We start from the raw sequence: 19112 nt of genomic DNA, 5'->3' as shown, positions 1-19112 counted from the left end.
TTCTTTTCCAAAAAAGCAACATTAGCACAAAATTATATCACAACGACAAAGAAAACCATCTATCCAGCTAACTGGCTAAGTCATTGATAAAAGTGTATCTTGATACGAATATTACACATAAGGACAAGATGTCCCGCTACTAATGGTTAATATCACAAAAAGAGGTGGTAAAAATAATTAAATAAAATCAAAAGAAAAGGTCAGATAGCAGAAAACTTGGTTGCTCATCCATGAATCTGCTTGTTATCCAAAACTATTGCTAGATCGACTTCAGCTTTGGAGTGATCCAGGCATACTTATCTTTCTTTGCTAGGTAAATGGTATAACATCTGCAACCACCACATACAAATGTATTTGACCAACAGAATTTGTGTTCGCATGTAATCATGTGTCAGAAAGCAAGTCTTCAATCCCAGTCAATTTTGCAAACTCATTCTCATTGATAACTCCCTTTTTTAGCTTTTTCAATAGGGGGTACTCCCTTGTAATCTCATCTTCATCTTCATCTTCAACTAACTTTGTAGCACGTCTCTGTTTGGCAGTTTTCTTTCTCATGTCAGTTGCTGTAGAATTTGCTTCTTTTTTAAGTCTCAGTGTCTTCTGTTCTTCTTGTTGTGCTATTGCAGCCTTCTTCATTTGCAAATTCTTCTTTCTTTGCTTCTCCCTGAACTTGTCCCTAAGTGGAAAAAGTAACGGCTAAATATCAAAGGCCAAGACACCAAACCAGATCTAACAATTAGTGATAAGTCTTTGAAGTCACAAGACGCATTGAAACTGCCCATCTGTATGACTTCAACATGATTATCTGCAGGCTGAATAATTAACAAACTTACGTATACTTGATCTCCTCCAGGTTGATATCTTCAACTGCAGTAAATACTTTTGTAAAAAGAGAATGATGCTTCACATCAGGCACAGAAGGAAGCTGCAAAAGACCATATCCCATGCCCAACTTCCCAATCTGAAGCTCCTTCCACCTAGAAATAGAGGACTAAGCAGAAGACATGGAAATATAACTATAACTTCATATTACATCAGGCCTTTAACTTACCTCAAAATGTAAGAGCATTGATGCTCTTAATATGCACAGATGTATGACACAAAGGCTCCGAGTCCTTTCTCCATTACATCACGATCTTTCTTTGATACTGTCTGTATCAAGAAAAAGAAACATCAGTAACAAACAGAATTCATTAGTCAAATGCAGCCTCTTCAGCCTTAATGAATAATGAGGACAATTTTATTTTGGAAACTACACAATTCTGGATCTGATGATAAATCTTAGAACTAACTCATGGCCTTGGAGAAACATATGAAGATCAAAGTCAACACTGAGAGTGGCTTGTTTTGTCTGCCAGTTACAAGAACAGCATGCTTGAGACAAGACAACCTTCAGAAAAGAAGTTTCCAGCTTTGTGGAACAAATTCAGAAACCATCAACCATTTTGTTTTGTACTGCCCAATTGTTTCACAAACTTTAGACTTATTTCTGAATATGCTGGGATTACGATGGAGAATGCCTGAAGATACAATTGAATTGATGAGAAGCTGGTATAGAAGGGACTTGTCAAAAGAACAATACAAATTGTGGAGAACTATCCCAGCTGCCATGTGTGGACGGTTTGGAAAGAGATAGATGCAAGATGCTTTGAAGATATAGCTAGCTCTATACAGAAGATAAAAACAAAGAACTGTTTGTTTTGTTTTCTTTTTGGTGTAAAGAGGGTTTGATTAATGATGCAGAATCTCTGTTAAACACACTTGAAAATCCATGCTGATTTGATGTGAAGCTGTCTTTTGAAAATATTCAAGCACAATTCGTGTTGCATTTATAATACTTATACACCCTTTTCTCAATAGAATAAAAGGCAACTAAACAAACTAGAGGAATGAAAGCATTTCCACTACGAAGCAAAGGTAAAGAGAAATATGGCACGATGGCATAGTTTAATTCTTAGTTCATCGATACTATCGGGAGCCTCAGAGGCACATTACCCTCTTCTAAGAAAACGTTTTTAATACGCAAGAACTCCACTTATGCTTCCTCCTAAAAAAACCAAGATAGATCATATCATCATAGTTAATAAGTAAGGCGGGTCCAATCAGCCTCCAAAAAGTTTGATACACTATAGAGGTGCAAGACTTGACCTTTGGCAACAGAAAAACAACGGCACGTCCTTGTCGGCTCAGCATAGCTGTTCAGCCTACTCTATGTATAAACATTTTATCATCCTGAGGAGGGCAGTACACTGCACAACAAACAAAATAAGAGAATAATGCATACGTGTAAGTTCCAGCTGCTTATTATCATGCTCATAATTACATGCACGATTGACTATAGAAGTTAATTAGGAGAGTGGTGGTCCATATTTCTACCACAAATATCCATCTGTATACCTATTCATGAAAATTAGTGTCTTTGGTATGGCCGGCAGGGAGTGCACAAAAGCTAAGTTGCTCGGACTCTCCAAAATCGTTGCTGCACCCAAGTCGGATCCTCCAAAAATGCACTACTTTTGGAGGATCCAACACGCAACCGTCGACATTTTTTAGGAGTCCGAGCAACATAGCACAAAAGCCCTAAGCATTTACAGGTGACATTTGTTTCAAATTCAGGTGAAAATTATTTCTTATTTTGAGATTTTCCAAAAACTGAACAACTTTTCTCTGGTGTTTGACCAAATCAAATTTTCAGAAGAATTGAAGAAGTTTGATTTTTCCACACTTGTTGAAAACAAATGTTGTCAACTAAATCGTTCCTATACATAGTGCCTCTGTACGGACATATCATTTTAATACTATAGTTGACTCATATATAAACCAGCTAACGTTTTCATATAACGATATCATGTTATTGAATAGTGGGAGGCAACAGTCAACAATGTGTAATACTACCTTGACTGCTACGGGAGTTGTTAATTCTGCTGCATACAGTCTCTGTTATTTAAGTTCAGGTGGTAAAGGAGTGATAAAAAGCAATGCTACAGTAACATAGCAATAACCCCTCCCCCCCCCCACCCCCCAATCCATAAAAAAGTGCCTGTATTATATAATCAACACGTGCTGCTACATCTATGCATTAAAGAATACCACTGGAAAGAGATGTAAATGATGCTAGTGTTTTCTCCCTTGCACTCTACAAACCTAAGATAATAGGATTACTTTAAAGATTTCATAAAATAAGAGGCATTCCTTATTAAAATGTCAAAAAAATGTACCTGCTTTATCTTTCCGTGAAGAGAGATTAACGAAAAACTTTTCAGACAAGAGAGACATGGAAGAACAGTTCCCCAACAATCAACACAAGCACAAGTCATGAAGTAGCTGCAAAAGTAAAGAAATATCAGATACCGGACACCAAAGTAATCTCCTACCAGCTATGCCGGTACAGAAAATAAAGAGTATCTACATATACAAATCAGGAATCTGGGGAAGTTAGTTCACATTATAATTTTTTTTTACTTGTTCTTCATAGGAGATGTACAAGCTGTGATGATTTCTTGTCCGCTTCGCATTCAATATACTGCAAAATTGAAGAGAAGCTAGAATATGGTAATATGCATCTTGACATTAATAATTCATTTGGACTAAACGAACATTCTGAACATTCGAAACATACCTCAATATGAAGGCCAGAAGAAGTTTTTGACGAGGTTGAATTCCCAGGCGCAAAACCGCTCAACTGTTTTATTTCTGCCCAAACTTCAACCTGACAGGATTTCTCAATCATGCCTTTGATAATTCTTCAACTGCCTCGGTTTGAGTAGCAGAGAAGAGACCCGTTCTACGAAGCTTAGGTAAATGAGAAATGATTGAATTTATCTGCTTCTCGAATCCCATGCCTAATAGCCGATCAGCCTCATCTAATATCAGGATCTGTACAAATGATATGGTTGTTGCTGAGTGGCGAATTAAGATGTAGTATTCATATATCCCTACAAAATCCCGAACACTATGGACAAAAGAAAGGTTGGGGAAAGGGGGAGGACTCAACAATCAAAACCCAGTGTTCCATTTATTGACGGCCAATAGATCACGCTACATGTAGGAAATCAGTGACCACTTAGGTCAGAATGTGATAATAGGCAATCATGAAGGTCAGCCTTACGTACAAACTTATGATCTACAGTGGAAATAAAACTTAACTTCTTTTGGTAACGCTGAACTTGGCATTACTCCAGTGCACAAGTGGAAAGCTTTACATAAATGTAGCACAAAACTATGCAGCTAAATTGTTTTAACACAGGGCGTATGACACTTCCTTTTCTGTTTTGAAGTATCATAACTAATAGCAGCTAAAAAGATACTGCTGCACTCGAGCAAAAGAATTTGATACTACTAAATTCCCATGCAAAGCTTATGCTTAAAAGTAGAAAAATAGTTAACAGCTTAAAAACCACTGTAGCACTTGAGCACAAAGCTCTTTGCTTTCCACTGAATGAGGCATGAAATTAAAAACCTCAAGATCCCGCAAGTCCAGTATATCCATGCGCTCCATTATGTCATATAGCCTCCCAGGTGTCCCGATCGATCAACAAATTCGATCCTTCCTCCTCTATCTTTCTTTACTTCTAGTCCCCCAACAAGAAGCATAGGCCTAACATTTGCTAATGTGGAAATGAACGGTTGAGCAATGTGAAATATATGTGACGACAACTCCCTGGTGGGTGATATAATTCCCATTACCTGCAAGGGCACCAAAGAGACAGCTAAACACAAGAAGAGGACAAAATAGAATTAAAGGAAAAACAGAAAGGATAACAGAAGCATATCACAAGGATCTTTATTGGCAGTCAAATGGGTGAATTTGAATAGAACATCATTTGTTTCAATAAAGTAAAACATGTCCGGCGATAATTGTTTTTTTATCAAGTGTTCAACGATTTTCTGTCTTTTCATTGTGATGTAAGGCCTATCGTGATCTCACTATAACCGGTGAAATTTTATCAATAAATCTGTATTAAATTTTGGATTAATCTTTAAATTCATGTTGTGTCAACTAAGTCAAATTATTGGTTAATAAAGGATTAATATTTAAGTTAAAATTATATGACTTAAATTAAATCCAAATTACATTTGGGTCAATTTAAGTTGACACTTGACAATACTAGCTCAACTCATGCTCTTCAAGCCCAAGTCCTCTAAAATTACTTGAAGACCAAAAATACCCCCAAAATCCTAGCTCACAACTATATAAAGAGGTCTTCATAAGACCAAATGGAGGAAGAAGAAGAAGAGAAATAATAGAAAAGCTCTGCTCTTCCGTAGAGATCCCCAGGTCTTCCGCATACAAAAGACTCTTCGTCTTCAAGTTGTGAGCCACAAGTTCCCATATGCTCCACATTCGTCGTGAAGTTTCAACGAGTATTTCATCGATTCAAGAACAAAGTAAAGCTCTTGAGTTATGACCGTGAGGAGAAGAATCAAAGGATTAAATCTGTTTTCTTAGATTTCATATAGATTGTAACCTTTCGCACAAATCATTCTAATATAATATTATTGTTTGTTTGTTATTTTTTTTCCTGATTCCTATATTTCAAGAACAAAACTTAGTCTCTTACAATTCCAGCTAAGTCTCAAGTCCTGAAGCACCTCAAATTTGAGGTAAGTCTTCAAGTCACAAAAGCTCCATGAAAATGAGTTAAATCTTCAAGTTGTTACTCTTGGTCCTCATGAGTTTAAATCCATATGGTCCCAAAAGAAAATTCACTAGGTTGAAAACCTTGAAATAGGTGGCCTAGGCAAATTAAAAAAAAAAAAAACTCACATATTTTGCTATTGAAGTGTAAAGTAAATATATTTTATTGCTTTAAAATTGCAAGAGTTTTTATACATCAACAATCATAAGGAAGGGATGAAAAAAAAATTGACATATCATCCTATACAAAAAGCTCAAGTAGAAAAAAATCACACGCCAAGAAGTGGCTTGTCAACTTGTCTTAGATGTTTTTATCAAGTTCATCTCTTCATCAAACATCATTACTTCAAATATTTTTATGGATCGATGAAGGCATTAGCGAGCCTCTATCTTTGGCATGGATGCATATTTTGAAGTCTGATTTGTGGAGTTGATCATGATTTCAACAAGAAGATATGAATTTTCTGCCACAGGTGTGTTGTGCTGAAAAAAAGTGATGAATTTTTTTTAAAAATTCGGTACCTAATAGAGATGGATTTGATGAGCTTGATGATGCCACAAATTGACGATCAACCACCATAAGAACATGGGTATTTATAAATATCAAAAATACATAAACTATGTTTCTACAAATTATGGAAAAACCATTGTTGAAAGTGAATCATTGTATGTTTTCATAAGAACTAGATTATAGTAAGTTTCCATAGGAATCAAGTTATGAAAAATTTCATTGGAATCAAATTATGGACAAATATAGCAAGTTTTGTTCCTACAAATTATGGTAAATTTCCATTGGAACCAAATTATGGAAAAACTTCCTATGAAAAAAATATTTGATTCACGAATACTTCAGACCTTGTCTTTAAAGGTTTGATAAGTCAAGCACCCGAACAACCATTGAAGCAAGGAGCATTTGTAGACAATTAAATTTTATTGATAGATCCATATTAAATTTTGGATTAATCTTTAAATTCATGATATGTTGACAAGTCAAATTATTGGTTAATAAAGTTGGATTAATATTTACGTTAAAATTATAGGACTTAAATTAAGTCCAAATTACATTTGGGCCAATCTTAACAATACGAGCCCAACTCATGCTCTTCAAACCCAGGTCTTCTAAAAATTTTTGAAGACCAAAATACCCCTAAAACCCTAACTCAACTATATAAATGGGTCTTCATAAGACCAAATAGAGGAAGAAGAAGAGAAATACATAAAAAAAGTTATGCTCTTCGGTAGTGATTCGCATACAAAGGATTCTTCGTCTTCAAGTTGTGAGCCTCAAGTTTCCATATCTCCGCGATTGTGATCAAAGCTTGGCTTCGCATTCATCGTGAAGTTTCAACAAGTACTTCACCTATTCAAGAATAAACTAAAGCTTTTGAGTTGATGATCGTGAGGAGAAGAATCAGAGGATTACATATTTTTTTCTTAGATTTCATAAAGATTGTAACCTTCCCACAAATCATTCGAATATAAATATTATTGTTTGCTTGCTATTTTCCTTTCTTGATTGCTATATTTTAGGATCGAAACTTAGTCGCTTACTGCCAATATGTAAGCGACTAAGTTTCGTTCCTGAAATATAGCAAGCAAGCAATAATATTTATATTCGAATGATTGTTGCAAAGATTACAATCTTTATGAAATCTAAGAAAAAAAGATGTAATCCTCGGATTCTTCTACTCATGATCATCAACTCAAGAGTTTTATTTTGTTCTTAAATTGATAAAATACTCGTTGAAACTTCACGACAAATGCGAAGCCAAGCTTTGATCACAATCCCGGAGATATGGGAACTTGCGGCTCACAACTTGAAGATGGAGAATTCTTTATATGAGGAAGACTTGTAGATCACTACTAAAGAGCAGAGCTTTTCTATGTATTTATCTTTTTCTTCTTCTCTTTTGGTCTTATTAAGACCTCTTTATATAGTTGTGAGCTAGAGTTTTGGGGTGTTTTTGTCCTCAAGTAATTTTAGAGGGCCTTGGGCTTGAAGAGCATGAGTTGAGCTCGTCTTGTCAACTTAATATACTGGCCCAAATGTAATTTGGACTTTATTTAAGTCATATAATTTTAACTTAAATATTAATCCAACTTTATTAACCAATTTGACTTGGTCAACATATCATGAATTTAAGGATTGATCCAAAATTTAATATGAATTTCAATAAAATTTCACTGTCTACAAATGTCCCCTTCTTCGAGGCTTGTTGCAGTGCTCGACATGTCGATCCTTTAAAAGACAAGGCTAGAAGTATTCATTAAGTATATATTTTTTCGTATGAAGTTATTCAAAATTTTCCATATTTGATTCCAATGGAAATTTTCCATAATTTGGTTCCAATGGAAACTTACCATAATTTGATTTCAACTATAGTTTTTCCATAATTTGTAGGAACACGTTTGTTTCAAAACTTTTTATATTTGAATCCAATGGAATTTTCCATAATTTTATTCCAATGGAAATTTTAATAACTTGATTTTAATGGAATTTTCCATAACTTGATTTCTATGGAAACTTACCATAATTTGGTTCCAATCATAGTTTTCCATAATTTGTAGGAACAAAATTTATGTAGTTTTGACATCTATAAATATCCATATTTTCATGGTGGTTGATTGTCAATCATCAAACTCATCGAATACATAGGTAATGTTTATATATATAGAGAAAATACATAAAAACACCCCTGAACTTGGCAACAAAACTTACTTCAACACTTTAACTTTATGGGTAATTATTTACCCCCTAATCTTATTACAAGTGAATTTAATATCACCCGGATGGCTGACGTGGCAAATTTAAAATATATCAGCGCGTAAATAAAGAAAAAAAATTTAATAGGGCCCTTTTTTTCCCTTTCCAGCCAATACAATTTTTTCCCATTTCTTCTTCTTCTTCTTCCTTGCACCCACTCCCCAAACCCAACTCATTTCTTTTCTTTTTAATTATTTCTTCTTCCTCACAACCTGCACACCCTCTCCTCTCATTCCTCTATGCATCCTTTATCTCCGATTTTCTCCTTCTTCTAAGTAGTTTATATTTATAATAAAAGAGAAAATTTCAAATCAAAATAGCAAATCTTTAAAAAATTTCAACTATGATTTGATTAATAAAGAATTAACAAAGTGTCAGAACCTTAAAAAATAATTAATCATCTAACTTTAAACATTACTTATTCTATACCTGGATATGTATTAGGAAGTTAAACAAGAAAATTAACAATAAATCTAAAAAGTTAAGCACACTGATTTTGCACAAATCTGAAAGTGCGTTGATGTAAGTTGAAGCTTCTCTTAGCTGAAAAAAGAGATTAATGGAAGTAATAATAAATCATTACAAAGTAATGAAAATAGAATGAATCGGTCAGAATTTTATAAGTTAAGAAATTGACCCAAATGAAATAATGAAGAGGATGGGTGAATAGTAAAAATAAAATTATTAAAAAATGTAGGGAAATAAAAATAAAGAAAAAGTATTTTTTTCAATTATCCGACGTGTCATCGATGTGGCATAGAGGTGGCACTTAAGTGGCGCGCGTGCATTTCACCCATAAGTATGAAACTGGTATTGTATGTGTAAGGTGCTATTAAATTCACTTGAAATAAGTTTAGGGGGTAAATAATTACCCGTAAAGTTAAGGTGCTAAAGTACGTTTTGCTGCCAAGTTCGAGGGTGTTTTTATGTAAATCTATATATATATATATATATATATATAACTTTCGTTACTTTTTTTCAGCTCAGCACACCTATGGTAGAAAATTCATATCTTGTTGTAGTAACATTGAAATCATGATTCCGTTTGATTTTTCAAAAACTAAACTCACAGATCTACAACATATACAAAAATCAAAGTCATGTTCCTTCTCAATTGATGGGAATTAATTTTTGAAGTTTGCTATCACATTTGTCTCTTTTTTTCACAGCTCTATGCAGTCTCACCAAAGCATCTGTGTATTGGTGTAGGAACATCTGAACGACGAGGGACTTGATTTTATAGTAACTAGACTTCAAAATCTACAACATATACAAAAATCAAGGTGAAACCCCTCATGGATTGACGAGAACTGATTTTTGAAGTTGGTCTTCAGGTTTGGCATTATTTTTTTACAGATTTGTGGAGTCTCACCAAAACTTCTGTATCTTGGCGTAGGAGTCTAAATGGAGAGCGACTTGATTCTATAGAAAATAGACGTTTAAGTCTACAACATATCCAAAAATCAAAGCCTAAGTCTTTATGGATTGGCCAAAATTAACTTTTTTTAAATTAGTGACATCTTCGCCAAAGAGCTGCATATTGAAGCCTGTAGCAATTGAGACTTTTGTCATCATCTATATGGACAGATTACACAAAAAAATTTAGTTAATAGGACCATATTCATCATGATGAGCGCGAGAACATATGTCACAAGTTTTATCATGCCAATTGGAAGATTCGTGTTATTGGCACCATGAGACACATCACCTCTTTCTTTTTTTGCAGGTTTACAATGGACCGGAAACAATCTCAATATCAGACAAAAAAAATGTAAGGGGTAATTCATAATTGGCGAGGAACCACTTGGTGCATCTCGTTTGTAGTTGCGACTTTGACGACGAACCACACTTAGTGTTTTTTTAGCAATTGTGGATTGGGTGGCAACGAACCACATTTGGTGCATTTTCTTTTGCAAATGCAACTTTGATGACGAACCACACATGATGCATCTTCTTTTGCAGTTGCGACTTTGACGACAAACGACACTTGGTGCATCTTATTTTGTAGTTGCGACTTCAGTGAGTAACCCCACTTAGTGCATCTTCTTCTATAACCACGGTCATGGTGAAAATCACACTTACTGTATTTTTCCTCTAAATTGTGGCTTGCGATGAATCACATTGTGATGCTTCCTCTGTAGTTTTGACTTTGGCGAGAAAGAGATTTTGGTGGTCTGTCCTAGTTTTGGAGAGCAACTATTTGGCACATGATCAACTCCAAAGTTCTTTCTACCACCTCAAAGATGTTGCATCCTCGTTCTAGCACATACGAAGAGGATATTTTTTTTGATTGGAGAAGATAAACCGCGAACATGAGATGACTTGGATGCTTGATGCACTTGTTGTCCCAGCATTACAACTTTACTCCTAATTTGGCCAACAATTTCCATGGCAATTTTCAAACCATTTGTGGAGTCAACATCCTCTAAAGCATTAGATTCGGAGTTGATATTCATTGCGGCCATATTGATATTTATTAAACTTTGAAGAGAGAATTTGGATCCAACAGTTTTTGCGAAAACGGATGCAGATGCATATGCGGATTTCAAGTTGACCTTTTTGGAAGTCATCTCAGTGTTCTTGAACTTTGATCTTTTTTAAGAGAAGAGATGAGAGGTAATATTGTCCCACTAGGCGTGTCAATTTGTAAGCGACTAAGTTTCGTTCCTGAAATATAACAATCAAGAAAGGAAAATAGCAAGCAAACAATAAAATTTATATTCGAATGATTTGTGTGAATGTTACAATCTTTATGAAATCTAAGAAAAAAATATGTAATCCTCTAATTCTTCTCCTCACAATCATCAACTGAAGAGTTTTACTTTGTTCATGAATCAATGAAATACTTGTTGAAACTTCACGATGAATGCGGAGCCAAGCTTTGGTCACAATCGCAGAGATATGGAAACTTGCGGCTCACAACTTGAAGACGAAGAATCATTTGTATGCGGAAAGACTTGCGGATCACTACTGAAGAGCACAACTTTTCTATGTAGTTATCTTCTTCTTCTCTTTTGGTCTTATGAAGACCCCTTTATATAGTTGTGAGCTAGGGTTTTGGGGTATTTTTGTCCTCAAGTAATTTTAGAGGACCTTGGGCTCGAAGAACATGAGTTCGGCACATCTTGTCAACTTAAGAGACCGACCAAAATGTAATTTGGACTTTATATAAGTTATATAATTTTAACTTAAATATTAATCCAAACTTTATTAACCAATTTGACTTGGTCAACATATCATGAATTTAAGGATTAATCCAAAATTTAATATGGATTTATCAATAAAATTTCACTGTCTATAAACTTATTCGATCTTCAACAAGATTGGAGGACATTATTTATCTGTTGTAACTATGTTGAGAGTTGAATGCAAATTTTCCTTCCTACTATACCATTCCTCATCATGTTACATCATTTTATATAATCGGGAAAAAAAGTAGGGGGTGGGGTGGGTGGGGGCATCGAGACCTATCAGTACTATCTCTCTATAGTTGAAGAAAGACAGGATAAAAATATCAAAGAGCAACCTCCAATAATACTAATCTTAAAGCACCATCCAACTGACAATATTACTGAATTAAGTTCAAGCAGGTATACCTAAGAACCCTTAAGTTGGAAATATTCCAAGAGAGCAACACCCTAAATCAACCAACTTGCTGGTTAACCAGGAAAGATGGATGTCTATTAAAACAGCAATGAGTAAGTGACTCATTTTTCACATAGTCAATCATTGTCCACTTCTCTAAACATGTGAAGTGGATAACAGTGCCATTGTCATGCGGCTTTTCATTCCCACAACAATATGTATTTGTATAAGTAACTCATTCTGTAGTCAAATTTGAATGTCCTATTGAACTAATATGAAACTTGATACAAATGAGCACAATGGCATCTGCTTCCACCTTATAGCAGTCAGCACAACAAATCCTTCATAACAGGCCACTAAATATTTAACATTTTAGTTCTCCATCATCTTGATTATATTCAGATGGCAGGCCTCTTATTGGGAGTACTAAATCTGCTGCTCTTTATGAACTAAATCAGTCTTAGTTCCTGTTCTCTGTATGTAATAAATATGTTATAGCAAAGCCTTGCTTCTGAGCCCAAAATTTGCCTACCTACCAAATCTAAACTCTCTAAACAGCCCAATCTAATTGTCAATAGAAGCTATCAATTCAATCATAACGAGACTAAACACAGTATATTACATGGATGAAAAGAAGAAGGAAGCTTACCTTGTGAGGTTTGGGATTAGAGGAGTAGCGCCAGAGTATCTCAACCAGAGGCAAGACGAAGGCTAGGGTTTTAGCAGAGCCAGTAGCGGCATCGACAGTAACATCCTTGTAGCTGCAGAGTAAGGGTTAACAGTGGCGGCCTGAGCAGGTGTACAGAACTCGAAGCTGGAATTGGTTAATACTTCCAAAACTGGCGAAGAGAGTGGTGGTTCGAGGTCGGAGAAACGAGTATTCGTTAAGGCTTTGTTAGGATTCAACAAGTCTATCGCGGCATGCCGCCGCAGTGTGGTGGCCCTCGGTGTCCGTATGAAAGAGTTGTACTTGTGCTACTCCCTCTCTTCAAAAATTGTTCCTCATATTTCCTTCGTCCAAAATCGATTTAATTAATTTTTGAAGTTAAATTAATTTAATATTTTTAAAAAAAAAATCATCCCTTAACTTTGTTTTTAAAATCAAACTTTTCATCAACTTTAAACACTAATCAAACTCTTTCATTTATACTAATTAAAATTTTAAAATACCTATTATATTCTTTCATTATCAACTTTTTTTTTACTTCTTTAAAAATTATCATATTTTCATTTTTTTAATTCATGTAACAAATTTTTAATAAAAGCATAAACATTACTTTTTGGACAAAAAATGAGAAATATTAATTAAGTATATAAGCTAATGATATCCTATAATGAGGTAAGTTAGCATAATGAAAAAATTAACTTTATTAATAATAATTAAATCTCTAATATTTATTTTTACAAGTAAAAACAACTGAGGATAATAACTATACAAATAAATTTCAATGTATGAAATATAAAATAATTAATTTAATTAAGATCAGATTTTTAAAGATTATATATATTTAGATTTAAAATTATTCTAAACTATAATTTATGTAATACTCCATCATTATTAATCAATACTTGTTTATATATATAGACAATAGAGAATACCCCGCCATTTATATTACTTGACCCTCGTTCCAAAAAATGTTGTTTTAATTTACTTGTCCAATTATGAAATCAAAATAATTTTTTCATATTTTTTATTTCTACCCTTAGTATTAAATAACTGCATAAAGTAGTAGTTAGATTTAAAGTTTCAAAAAATTATTAATAATGTTAGTTTAGTAAAATACACCTCATATTTATAAAAAAAAAGAAAAGAAGAAGGTGTCATATCAAGAAGGATTAAGAAATATGAAACGGATGAAGTAAGAGAGTGGAGAAAGATAAAAATACAGGCATAAATTCATATACACACGGTTAATGCATATCAGTCATAAAAATAATATTAAATTTTGTTACAAATTCTTAAAAATATTATTATAATGAACTTAAAAGAAAAAATCAAAAATATCTTGGTTAAAAAATAAATTATGTATAATATAAAGAGGTATTACATATATGTGGTATAACAAGGGTAAAATAGATAATACGTAGGACAAAGGGGGAGTTTGATTATTGTTCAAAATTGAGGGGAGAATTTGAATTTTAAAGAGAAAAGACATAAAGTAACAAATGAAATTGTCCCGGATCGTCAAAGAGATACCTAAAATTTGTGGGCATCCTATTACCCCATGGAACCATTTCAAATCACAATAAATAAACACTTTTGATCAATTTCCACAATAGCTGTGTTCTCACGTTTGACAGGCGCGTGGAGGAGTAAAAATACACCCCCAAACAAGTATAAAAATGTCATGTGGCACTATCAATTTAAATTTTCTTCTTTATTAAAAGATCCACTTTCCCATCTTCTCCAAAACCTCCATTGATAGATGTTGAAGAGCTTTCCATCTACAACCAAAAAAAAAATTCCATCCTCAACGAAATTTTCATCTAGCTAAACTAGCTTCAATTTTTTTTTTAATTTAAAAGTTATGAAATCAACTAATTTGCAAATTCTGAAAGTGCAATTGCAAAAATATTTTAACACAAAATCAGTGGAAAAACATTCAAACTCAAATCAATCCTAAACTAACACTATATACACATGAATAATAGATAGCACAAGAAAAAAATAATAACAAATCACTACAAAGATGATTAACTGGGGTAAGACTTAGGCACATTCATTGAGAATAGAGATATTGTGCAAATTGTGTGTATTTATTGTAATTTTAAAATGCTCTGTGGGGTATAGGACGCCCAGAAAAATTTATGTGTCTTTTTTAAAATTTTGGACAATTTCATGTGTATCTTTATGTCTTTTCTCATTTTTAAAAGCAAAGTTGGGGGTGAGAATTTGGATATTCAAAGTTTATACAAAAAGTATTAGATTTTTTTTTCCATATCAATATGATGCACAATACATAAATATTGATCAAAATTCGTATCGTTTGTTTCTTAAAAATAAAACTATAACAAGTATTTTGAAATAGAAAAAAGTAATAATTGGACTGGATCGAATGAAAACTATCTCACCAAATAATGTTTTGGTCTTTGGCTTTCTATTTTCCTACTTTTATATGATGTAAAAATCAATCAATTAACGGAAACACACCAAAACTATCTTCTTCTTTTTTGAGTTTCATATCTAAATTATTGAAAATGTGAGAAACACACCTAAACTATCACTCATTAGTTTGAGAAACACACTTAACCTATCCATTTTTTTGTTTCATAACTAAACTATTGAGAGTGTGAGAAACACACTTAAACTATCACTTATAAGTTTGAGAGACACAAATTCAAACCCAACACTTCTCAAATTATCATGCTAGAACAATCAACAAACGTTCATAGAACTATAGTAAGTCATAGCCTACCTCAAAGTCAAACACACACGCTCCAGGCCTCTAAGTTGGAACTTTGTCCTTCTAAGTCATGTCTGAACGATGCCATAATATCAAAATAGTGATTTTGGTGTCAATACGATCATTTTCACACCCAAATTACAAAAATTGAAATTGGACTAAAAACGAGGCAAAAAGGCATTATGGAACCCGCACAAGAAATCTAAAAATTGACTCCATCAATGGATCCCAACCACTCAAGTAACTTGTGTCCCGAAAGTGAGCACACACCGAGCTCGAACATGCCCCAAAACAATTCATGCACCAAAAGTTCGAGAATTCACAATTAAAGACTCCAAAAGGGAAAATTTGAAGGAAACTTATGGATTAAACGTGTGAACAACGAGCCTAGCAATGTCCCAACACAATCCATAACTAAAATCCAAAGATATACATTGTTTCTCTTCAACATCGAGATCTTAATCAGTTTCTATGGAGGAAATATATGTGGAACAAGACAAAAAATGAGAAATGTAAAATTGCCAAGACAATTGGCCTCCGGGAACGCGGGGTCCAGAGTCAGAACGTGGAGGTCAAACTTGATCGGGTCAACAATGACCCTTCTCCGCGAACGTGGAACCTTCTCCGTGATTGCAGGACCTTATTAGTGATCACATCAGTTAGGCTCCCAACTCTTCGAGAACGCAGAGTCAAGCCCACAAACGCAGTGGTCCATTTCATGGACTTCTGCAAACGTTGATTAGGGCTCGTGAATGCGAAGCACATACCATGGTGCACTAGCAAAAGTTGTACAAACTCAAATTAGAGTTGGCGAAATGCCCCGGCGGGGGTTAGGGGTTTGTTCAGAACCCCGTGCACAAAAGTAAATTATGCTACCCCATTAAATTACATTTCAAACTCATAGGAGATGTCGAAATTTCCATCGGAGATTGTCTCAACAAAAAGCGGGTCCCACACTTAAGGCTTCATCTAAACATAAGCCACACGGTTGCTCGAGATGAGTCTAAAGGCCTTGGGACCTGACCAAAGGTCCATCTAGACCAAACTCGACATTCCGGAGCTAACTAAACCATCAAAATTCCATTATGAGGTCGGTTAACTTAAGTTTTGATCGAAGTCAACTATTCTAACTTCAAAAACTCCAAAACATAAAATCTTGCATAAAAACCAAACGAACGACCAAATGACCAAACTATTAGTCCCAGCAAATCATAAATGACTTGAGATCGCAATAGAAAAGGTCTAAACACCGAAAATACCGAAAAACAGAGAAAATGACCTAGAAAGTCATTACAAGATTCACTACTAAAATGACTTTCATCCTTAAAAGTAAAGAGTCAAGAAGTACTTGAAGCCTCTAACAAGTAGGGATAATGGGCTCGCAAGTTATGCTCGGTATTCTAGGTAGACTCCTTGAATGGACGGTGCCTTCACTGGACCTTAACCATAGGAATATCTCTCGAGCGCAACCGTCTGAACTAGCCAAAATAACAACTGCTCATCCATGAAGGTCAAACGGTTATCCAACTGGACTGATTCATACAACACATGAGACTCATAAAAAACATATCGATGAACCATCGACACATGACAAACACTATGCACAACCAAATAGGTAGGTGACAAAGCCAACTCATAGGCAACATGTCCAAGTGCCTGAGGAATCTTTAAAAAGTCAATATATCTGGGGCTAAGCTTGCCCCACCTCCCAAATTTTCATCACACCATTCAAGAGAGACACTCAAAGGAAAACCAAATCACCAACACCAACACCAAAAGCTCAAAGGACGATGCATGCGGTCAACATTACTCTTCTGCCTGCTTTAAGCCTCTCGTAGCCTATCCTGAATCACATGAACTCAGGCCAAAACATCCTGAAGAAAGTATGTACCACGTGGCCTAGGCTCTGAAGCCTCAAACGAACCAAGTAGAGATCGACAACGCATATCATACAATGCCTCAAATTGGGCCATCTAAATACTCTGAATGGTAGTTGTTACTTTAAGCAAACTACACCAAATCCAAGAATTAATTCCACTAACCTCTGAAATTCAACACACAGGCTCGAAGCCTATCCTCCAAAACTTGAATAGTCCTCTCTACCTGCCATCGGTCTACAGGTGCAATGCTATGCGAAGATTAACCTGAGTACCCAACTTCTCTTACAATGCCCTTTAGAACGTAGAAGTGAACTGAGAACCTCTATCAGAGATAATAGACATCGGCACCCCAGGAATATGAACCACCGTCAAATACAGATATGGGTAAACCTCTCAGCACCGAAGGAAAATTGAATGGGCAAGAAATGAACCAACTTGGTCAATTGATCCACGATGACTTAAATGCTATCATCACCTCGAGGAGTTTAATTTGTGTCAAGCTCTTAATGAAGTCCATAGTGATCCGCTCTCACTTCCACTCAGGAATGGGTAATCTCTTAAATCACCACCAGGTCTCAGATGCTTGGCCTTCACCTGATGGCAACACATGCAATAAGCTACATAGTCTACTATATCCCTCTTCATATCGCTCCACCAATAATGTTGCATTAGATCTCTATGCATCTTGGTTGTGCCTGAGTGAATAGAATACACGGAGCTATGGGCCTCTTAAAATACCATCTGAATCAATCCTCAACTGTAGGAACATAAATACGACCGTCAAATCTCAAATCACCCTCAGAGTCTAAGGTCACCTCTCTAGCATCACCACTCAAAACTTGATCACGGATGGGCACCAAACCCTAATCCTCGAACTACCGACCACGAATCTTCTCCAATAAGGTGGAGCGAGCCTCAATACAAGCTAAAACTCGATTGGGTTCGGAGATATCAAGCCAAACCAACCTGTTGGCTAAGGATTGGATGTCTAACGCCAAAGGGCTCTATGAAGGTTAGACTCTCCATACTCATCACCTTTCCGCTCAAGGCATCTGCCACCATTTTTGCCTTGCATGATGATACAAAATAGAGATATCATAGTCTTTTAGAAGCTCAATCTACCAATATTGTCTCGAATTGAGGTCTTTTTGGCTTAGAACGTACTGAAGACTCATGTGATTTGTGAAGATCTCACAATGAACTTCATACAAGTAGTGCCTCCTAATTTTAAGTGCGAAAACTACCGCCGTGAACTTCAAATCATGAGTGGGATAGTTGCACTCGTGTACCTTAAGTTGTCTCGATGCATATGCTATAACACGACCATGCTGTATCAAAACACAATAAAAAACAATGCCGGATGCATCACAATATACCGTAAACCCCCGACCTCAATTGGAAGAATCAGAATATGAGCGGTGGTAAGCAACTCCTTGAGTTTTAGAAAACTCGCCTCAAACTCACATAGTGAATTTTATGCTCTATTTTGTAAGAGGTGAATCATGATAACGATTAAAAACATTAAGAGAAATCGTTATACATAATACAATATATACTTATCACATATGAAAAAAATCAAATTAAAAAGAAAGAAAAAAAGAAGGATGAAAATAATCCTCCTTCTTAAGCTCTCAAGTCGACGAGAGTTGAAGTAGATAAAGAAGGGCCAGTAACTATCAGGACAATTTCTGTTTTAATGTGTAATAAACTGACAAGTTTAGAAAACCTTATTGATATTACTATCAATGAAACTACCAACTTTTCTTTATTGGGTTACCATCTTATCTATTTCAACATTTAATGGTATCTTAGTATAAATATAAATTTTGTACAAAAGTTAT

General features: G+C 34.9%; 1 pseudogene; it reads right to left on the bottom strand.

The window, feature by feature from the left end:
- Positions 1 to 18333, bottom strand: LOC102586066 (DEAD-box ATP-dependent RNA helicase 18-like; annotated as a pseudogene).
- Positions 18334 to 19112: the final 779 nt, after the last annotated feature.

Source organism: Solanum tuberosum, unplaced genomic scaffold (assembly GCF_000226075.1).
Source record: "Solanum tuberosum cultivar DM 1-3 516 R44 unplaced genomic scaffold, SolTub_3.0 scf00156, whole genome shotgun sequence".
In the NCBI taxonomy this organism is placed as follows: domain Eukaryota; kingdom Viridiplantae; phylum Streptophyta; class Magnoliopsida; order Solanales; family Solanaceae; genus Solanum; species Solanum tuberosum.
The sequence above is the reverse complement of the archived record's forward strand: the minus strand, read 5'-3'. Positions and strand labels throughout refer to the sequence as shown.